The 7,971-nt window shown below is 46.1% G+C and overlaps 1 protein-coding gene across 5 annotated transcripts in view; it reads left to right on the top strand.

Moving 5' to 3' along the window:
- The first annotated feature begins 3,344 nt into the window (after positions 1-3,344).
- The window catches only part of NDEL1 (nudE neurodevelopment protein 1 like 1), a 50,346-nt gene continuing 45,719 nt past the window's right edge, over positions 3,345-7,971 (top strand). For all 5 annotated transcript variants that reach the window (XM_067717137.1, XM_067717140.1, XM_067717136.1 and 2 more), the window contains exon 1: positions 3,345-3,505. The gene's annotated coding sequence lies outside the window, so the exon portion shown is untranslated. The remainder of the gene's footprint in view (positions 3,506-7,971) is intronic.

The following is a 7,971-nucleotide window of genomic DNA, read 5'->3' as shown; positions in this document are numbered from 1 at the left end:
AGGAAGGGAATTGTCCATTTGGGGTACACAGTGGAGGGTCTGATTAGACCCAGCTAGGTAAACTGCAGGACGGAGACAGGAGAAGTGGGTTGGAGTTGCTTTGGGAGGCCCTTGAAGGCCAGACTTCGTAGTGTGTATTTTATCACAAAAGCAGTAGGACGCCAAAACAAGTTTTGTTGCCCTTGATGCTCTGTACACAGTGGGATTTTAGAAGGTTATTCTGATGGCGGTGTGCACTGCAGGGCTGGAACAAGAAATTTGAGGGAGAGAAGTTCAGGATGAGGGAGAGAAGATCAGGAAGGGATACTTTGGACTGGGGAGATTCAGGGGCAGAAGACTGGAAATGTATTTGAGAGTTTATGAAGGGAAAGTCTTTCAGATTACATTTCACGTGAGTGAAGTGAAAGCTGGGGAAGGGGATGATGAAGGGTGACTTGACGAGGCTTTTGTGCCTTCCTGACTAGGGGAGTAATGACACCATTGGCAGAAACGTGAAACCCTTTCTGGAAATTTCAGCTGTGGCAAATGGAGAATCTCTTTGAGGTTTAGACACAAAGAGCTGGAGGTGGTGATGGGAATCTCGTGGATGTATCCAGCAGGCCATCAGTAACTAGCGGGCCTCTGGGAGTCCCTTGCCCAGCTTGATTGATGCCCCTATAGCTTAGCAGAAAACAGTTGGCCAAAGAGATATGGAGATCAGACTGAATCAAACCTTTGAGGTGTCTGCTCCCCTGATTCACTAGCTTCTTCACATGCCCCATCTCAGAGTTTTCACGGCAGGCCTGTGTGCACCGCATCCCCTTTTGTGAGTGTGTGAAGTGGCTGGAGTCCACATTCTCATTGGCTGGAGTCTGTGTTAGTGTCCAGACCTCTCCTAAGGCAGCTGATGAACCCCTCCTCTTCCAGCGTTGGAACCTGGCCTCTGTTTCCCGGGTCTCAGAGTTTGTGGTAGGGAAGATGGGATGCTCTCAGGGACTGTGACGTTTGACCACCTTGGCTTGATCCAAGAAACACCTTGGATTGGGACCCATGCCTCAGCAAACCCCTTCCTAATGGTTTATGAAGGCAGAGGGTGGGGCAACCTTCACTCACCTTTCTACCTTCACAAAGCTGATTGTAACTTCTGTTCCCCTTAGAGGCTGCCTTCCATCTTTACCTCCACTTTATTTCTCTGGGATGGACAAACTGGAAGCAGGGAGTGGGAGAAACTTTGGAGAAAACTCAACCAACACAGAGGAGGGAGATCAGTACAGGGCTTTGATACCTCTGAGAGCCCTGCCAAGCAAAGGCCATTCATTAAGATGGGGCCAACACACCAGTCCTGACAAATACCAGCTCTGGTCCAGGCTGGGTGGGAGGGGTGGTGGCCTGGAAGATGATGCCCACATTTTCTGCAGGGCCTGGCCTGCCATTAGGTGACTCAGTGTGTTTCCCAGGACTTGGCAGGGACCAGATCTGCAGCCTTTATTTGCTCTTGGGGTGGGACTGTTCCTTCTTGGCACCAGATGTACAGGAAGGCCTCCCTGCTCATCACCTCTGGGGCTCTGCTTTCCTGGCTGAAGCTGTGCCCTGATGGATGAGGTCACAGGCTTCCATGATGTCCCAGGTCACTGGGCTTGCACTAAGACCTGCTTGGGTTTAAACCTCAGCTCCCCGAGCCTCAGTTTTCCAGTATATAAAATGCATGTAATAATTTTAGCCTCCCAAGCTGCTTGTGAGGAAATGTATGTAAAGCTCTTAGCACAGGGCTCTAGCCCAATAAGTAGTCGTTATTAATAAGTGGCCTCTGACGTTGCGGAGCACAGGCTCTGGACGCGCAGGCTCAGCGGCCATGGCTCACGGGCCCAGCCGCTCTGCGGCATGTGGGATCTTCCCGGACCGGGGCCCGAACCCGTGTCCCCTGCATCGGCAGGTGGACTCTCGACCACTGCGCCACCAGGGAAGCCCATCCCCTTTCTTGAGTGGCAGTAGAGTAGTGGTTAATAGTGTGGTTTCTTGAGCTAGATAATCCAGACTAGGTGGGTTTGAACCTTGAATCCTCTTTTTTCTAGTTAAGTGACCTTGGGCAACCTCATCTTACTGGGTCTTGGTCTCCTCTTTGGTAGACTGGGAATAATAACAGCACCTATCTCATGGGGTCATTGTGAGAATTAAATTATGCAAACCAAGCACTTAGCACAATTGCCAGTACATACAACAAAAGTGAACTACTCATTATTATTATTATCATGATCTTTTCAGAGTCTAGTTCGAGGTGCCATCCTTCCCACAATCCCATTAATTGCTTCTTAGATTTTCATTGATTTGGACACCTCTTAGAATCTATCTTGCACTGCTCCTGTTTATGTCCATGCCCTCAAAAATATAACTGGACCTCCCAGGCTCACCTTGTTCTCACCTTGAGACCTTACACATCACTGTGTCCTCACAAACCCAATCCCAAGAGCACTGACATCAGAGAGAATTATGTTATACATTACACAGCAAAAGTTCCGAAAATTGTTTTAAAAACAGCTTTATTTCTTCAAGTTTTCACTCCCTAAGCAGTTGCCCATCCTCCTCTATCTCAGCCAGTTCACCCCGCCCCCCCTTGTCTTCTGGAGGGGAATATGTATAAATAAAATGGATTCCATTAGTTGGGGGCCCAAGGGAATGAAAACACATACATACGCATATTTACATGAATAAATATACGCTTAGATATATAAAATATACAAGTGGAAATATTTATATTCCCTCGGTCCCCTCAACGAGTCCAATCATTCATTCAGCAAATATGTGAGTTCCCACTTTGTGCCTGGGACCAAGCTATCTGCTGGGATAAAAAAGGAATGAGGCTCCGGTTCTCATGGAACTTACATTTTTACTAGAGGAAGACAAGAAGTAGTATAAAATTTCAGCTAGTGGGAATGCCGTAGAAACAACAGAGGTGTTCGTGAGAGGGAGTGACGAGGGGGCTAGAATACGCCTGAATTGGGTGGTCGAGGTGGACTCGGAGGTGAAATCCGAGCCGAGGTTCTTCTTATAAACTGGAACACTGAAACAGACACTTGGAGGACTTGATGGCTGAAAACCGGGAGGCAGTTGTCATCCACGGTGATGCCACCTTCCCGAACGTAGAGCCTTTTTGGGGAACCACGAAGGTCGCAAACGATACGCAGTGGGGCCCAGAACACCGGCGCAGAAGGCCGCCGCCAGCTTGACGTCAGCGCGCCGGGCCCGGGGCGGCCCGGCCCCCCGTGACACCATTCTCGCCACAGCCCCGCCCAGGCCGCCCCCGCGCTCGCGCGCATGCTCAGAGCCCCGCCCCCGTGCGTCACAGAATGGCCTCGGATACCCAGGCAGCCTCTGACGTGTCGGGGAGGAGGCGGGCGCGGAGGTGCGCGGAGTGGAGCTCAAGGCTGCGGAGGGGAGAGGAGCTGAGCGGCTGGGCGGGCCTGGCCAGGCCAGCGGAGAGGAGACTGCGGTCGAGCGGTGGCGAATATGCGCTTTTGACATATTGGAGGTGAGCCTGTGGTGCGGGGCAGCTCCCGAGGGTGCCGCGCCGAGTCGGCGGTGCCGAGGCCTGTCCCCGGGGAGCCTGCTAGCCCGGGGGCTGTGTCCGAGGCCCCGCTGGGCCGGGCCCGGGTTCCGGGGCGACCAGTCCGGCGGTAACTGTTCCAACCGCTCTTAACTGCCCCCTCCCGCCCTGGTCCGAGGTGTGGCCCACCGGGGCGCCTGGAATGGAGCGAGCCAGGCGGTCTCCCTAGGCTGTGCCCGTGTCCGCGGGTGGGGTGAGGGATGGCGGGGACGAAGGCCGGGACGTGGCACCATGGGCCCGGGCGCTGGTGGCGCAAGGAGCGGCTCCGTTGGAGGTGGTGGCGGCAGCTTAGCCATCCTCCTCCACCGCCCCTCCCCCATCCCTTCAGCTGGGGGGGGGTGGTTCGGAGCCGGGTTGGATTTAGAACTCCCCGCGGGAGAGAAGCGAGGGGCCAGAGCGGAAGCAGCCCACCTTGGGCTCCGGTGGCATTCCCGTGACTGCCTGTCCCAAACTGCTCATCACCCCTCTTGGAGTTCAGAAGAGTGTCACCAAACGGGTTCGGGTTGCTTGTGCTGGCCTTTCTTTTTTTTTTGTTGGTAAGCAACGAAGTAATCCTTTACGTTTTGCCAAGGAACTGAGGGTTCTTTCACTCCTGATAATTTTGTTACATTTCTGTAGCGCCTTTACTCGTTTCAGAATACTCTCGCTATCTCCTTTGAACCTCATCACCTGGTTAGTGGCTGTGCCTGATTCTCTTCTCGCCATTTGACGGATGGGGAAATTGAGACCAGATGGGGTGGGGGCTTAAGTGATTTCTACTGTGGATTCTACCAGCCGGTGAGGGGCTTCGCTTGGTCCAGGATTTACATCTCCCGGCTTGGAGTTCTGGTTTCTTTTTGTGGGATTTTTATACCCTTCTCAGCTAGAAAGCAAAGTAGAAAGTTTGCCAAAAATATACCAGAAGCTAGTAGGAGATGTGTTCCAATGTTTTTGAGCAGACCTACCTAGGATAAGAACTGCTACTCATTTGTGAGAGAAATCCTACACTGGTACTTGGTCATGGTTGCTGGCTAATTATTTTGTCTGATAAATTGTGCTGCTTTTAATCCATTTATGAAACAGGGTAATGACTTTGCTAAGTCATGAAGTTGGTGGGGGTAAAATGCAGCATTAAGTCATGTGTTGAAGAGAATAAAGGGGAACTAAAATACCTCCTCTGAATCTTTATTAAAGTTATTATTTAAAATCAGAGATCAGAAGGAACAACAACAACAACAAACCTTTGGTTAGCCCTGGTTGAAGTTGACTGGGTCCAGATAGAAATCTTATGAAGCAGTTGTTTTTTGTTCTGTTTTGGCTTTTTAAATTAAGTAAATTGAAATTGGATGAGGAACACTTAAGTAGAAACCTCAGTAAAAACCTAGATTGCTTTTGTGACATCTCCAAAACTTATTTTTATTCTCATTTTAAGTCATACTGGGATAAATTTGGTTACTAAAGCTTAAAATTACTTCTGACGTAAGTTTCTGAGCACTTCATAAGGTAGAAAAAGAAGTTTGATAGGACCAAAGGGGAGACCATATTTATGATTGACTTTGAAAAGGTTAAAATTCTCTATGTGTCACCTTTGGGAGTAGAAGAATTTTGGTAAAAAGGTATCTATTATCTATTGTGAGTTCCAGAAGAACTCTTCCAGTCTCACTAGTCCATTCTACAACTATTAACAAGGAGACAATATCATATGAAATGGATTTTCTTAGCATTGCAGAAAGAATAGTTTCTTTGTAAATATAGCATTTGGGACAGGCAGTTTTATACCCAAATGAGTTGATTTGTCAGTTGCTAGATATCTAAAGGTCACATACAGTATCATAATGCCCCATGTAGAAGTTGTCATACTTCTGGGGTTCACACTCCATCTGTATGGGACAAGGTATTGAGGGAAGATTTGGGTAGTGCGGAAGAGTATATAATTATCTACTTTCATTTCAGCTTCAGAAGATTGTAGATGTGTCATTAAAGCTTTTTCTTTTTTTTGGTAGCAGTATAGTTTTCTGTATTGACTTTCTGTAGTCTAATATCTCCAGTTACATAGTTTCATATAACACAGTGGACACATCCTCCTGCTGTAACTTGAAGCAAAATGAACAGATTGTCTTTATAGCCCCTGAGAAGGTAGCAAATTTTTGTTATTTGTAAAAAAAATCCAATTTCTGTAAAGGCTGAGTCTCATGAATAAAATTAGAGTGATAAAGCTGGATAATAACAATTAGGCAGTAGAAATGAGGTATGACCACAAAGAAAGAGCTTTTTGTTTATTTTTTAATCTGGTTCTTCAAGGCTATTCCAGAAGAGGTTTTTAGAAATGTTTTCAGTAATGGTGGTATCACTGAAATATGCACATAGCTTCCAGAAGTGATTAATTTTAAGGAATCATTTGTATGTTCTAAAGTCTGAAGTACATTTATTTTGTGGTTATACTTCAAAGGTCTGCAACTGAACGACCAGTTTTTAAAAATAATTTAACGACGCAACTAAGACCCGGCGCAACCAAATAAAAAAATGAAATTTATGCTGCGTTTACTGTGCCAGACTCCGTACTAAGTACTTTCAAATGTTAACACACTTAATCTTCATAACAACCCTATTTTAATTATTATCTCCATTTTACAGGTGAGGAAGTGGGTCACTGAGTGGTTAAATAACTTGCCCAAGGTCAACTAGTGAGTAGAGGACTCTGATTCCAACCTGGGCAGTTTGGCTCCAGGGTCAGGGCTCTTAACTGCTATGCTGTGCTGCTCCTACCACTTGTTACCCTCTTAAGTGTTTTTAATTGGTTCGTTTGGAAAAGCTGATGGTCATTTTAGTAAAAGCCTTCTGGCATAGATTACTGTTTGAGGGACCAATAAGTGACTTGTAAAAGTAGCCTGTTAATTAGAAAAATTGTAGTCTACGTTCAACTCACATGAGATTCAGTGAGAAAACAGAAGCGAGTGTGAAATAAAAACACATATTAAAATAATTTGGCTAGAATTATTTGATGCTGAGCTAAGTAGTTGGACAAGGAAAATACAAGAAATAGAACTAGATTCTCAAGAAGTTTCACACGAAAGGCTATTTAAAACCTGAGTCGCCAGGGGACACTGATGGAAAAATTGGTAGTTGTATTAAGAATACGGCCCTATTCAAGAACCAAAAAACAGGGACAAATGGACACTTTATAGTATACCCAGAGGTGTAAACAGTGAGATTCCTCAGGGAACACTACTTAGCTAAGCACTCTTCAAAGTAATAACAGCTGTAGGTCCTCTGATACTGTATAAATGGGTCAACAGCAACAACGAAAAACAGCCTCACACAAAAGTTTCAAACTGGGCATGTGAACGATAACATTTGTAGATAAAAACAACCCTAACCCTATTTGTAGAAGGGTTGGCTCCACATTCAAATACATTCAAGTAAATGTTAGATGCCAAGGGAGGCATCTAGTAGTCATTATGAACTTCTATAAGGACTTTGGCCCATGGACCAATCGCCAGAATCATCAAATACTGCACAGTAACAGGAGTACTGGAAACTGTAAAAGTATCCTACCTGCGAATAGAATGTTGACATGCTGAAGTAGCATCAGTCACTGAACTCCAGAAAGGCATGTTTGTAATCTAGAGAAGTTCCAAAGCAAGACAACAAAAATATTTAAGGGATCCAGATGGCTGCCAAGTGAATACAAAGCTAAAAGGACAAGAAATATTCACTTTGAGAAGACCAAGGCTGAGAGGTATTATCATCAAAGTCTACAGAATTAGGGCCCAAAAAAGAATACAGACTTGTTTACCAAATCCTAGAATCTTTAAAGGGAGCAACACACTAAACGTAAATTTAAGACCAAATAGTACTGTGTTTTGATTTCTCTGGAGTTTCCAACTTGCTTTTTTTTCTTGTTGACACAAGAGTGATGTCCTTTTATCATAACCTCAGATTTATCCAGCTTCCCAGTCATGGTGTCTGTTATGGGGTTCCTCCTTTTTCCTGGAGCCATCCATCTGGACTGAGTGACTCTCGGGGCGTGATGGACTAGGCTTCATCTTGGGATGTTTCTTCTTTGCAACTGGGTTGGAGCCACTATTTCCTATAGCCTGTGCCATCCAGGTCTTGTTCTCTCTTTTGTAGCTGTCTCAGGAGATGTGTAGGAGGTAACCCTCCTGAGTTCTTGTATGAGAAGAGTTCTCTCATTTCCTGAATTACCTGTTTTCCTCTAGGTTCAGTAGGTCCTAGGATTTTCTTACTCATGTTGCTGGCTTTTCTCATTTGTCTGGTGGTTCTTGGTTGTCCATTTATATTTAAGAATTAAGGGCTGGACAGTGATTATTTTAGGTAGCTAGTGTGCAGCGGTTATCGCCGAGGCTCGCCCCAGTAAGTCCCAGCAGCTCCCTATTCTGTGGTGTGGAGCC

This window comes from Pseudorca crassidens, chromosome 19, assembly GCF_039906515.1.
Source record: "Pseudorca crassidens isolate mPseCra1 chromosome 19, mPseCra1.hap1, whole genome shotgun sequence".
NCBI classification, from domain to species: domain Eukaryota; kingdom Metazoa; phylum Chordata; class Mammalia; order Artiodactyla; family Delphinidae; genus Pseudorca; species Pseudorca crassidens.
This window is presented reverse-complemented; position numbering and strand designations above follow the sequence as displayed.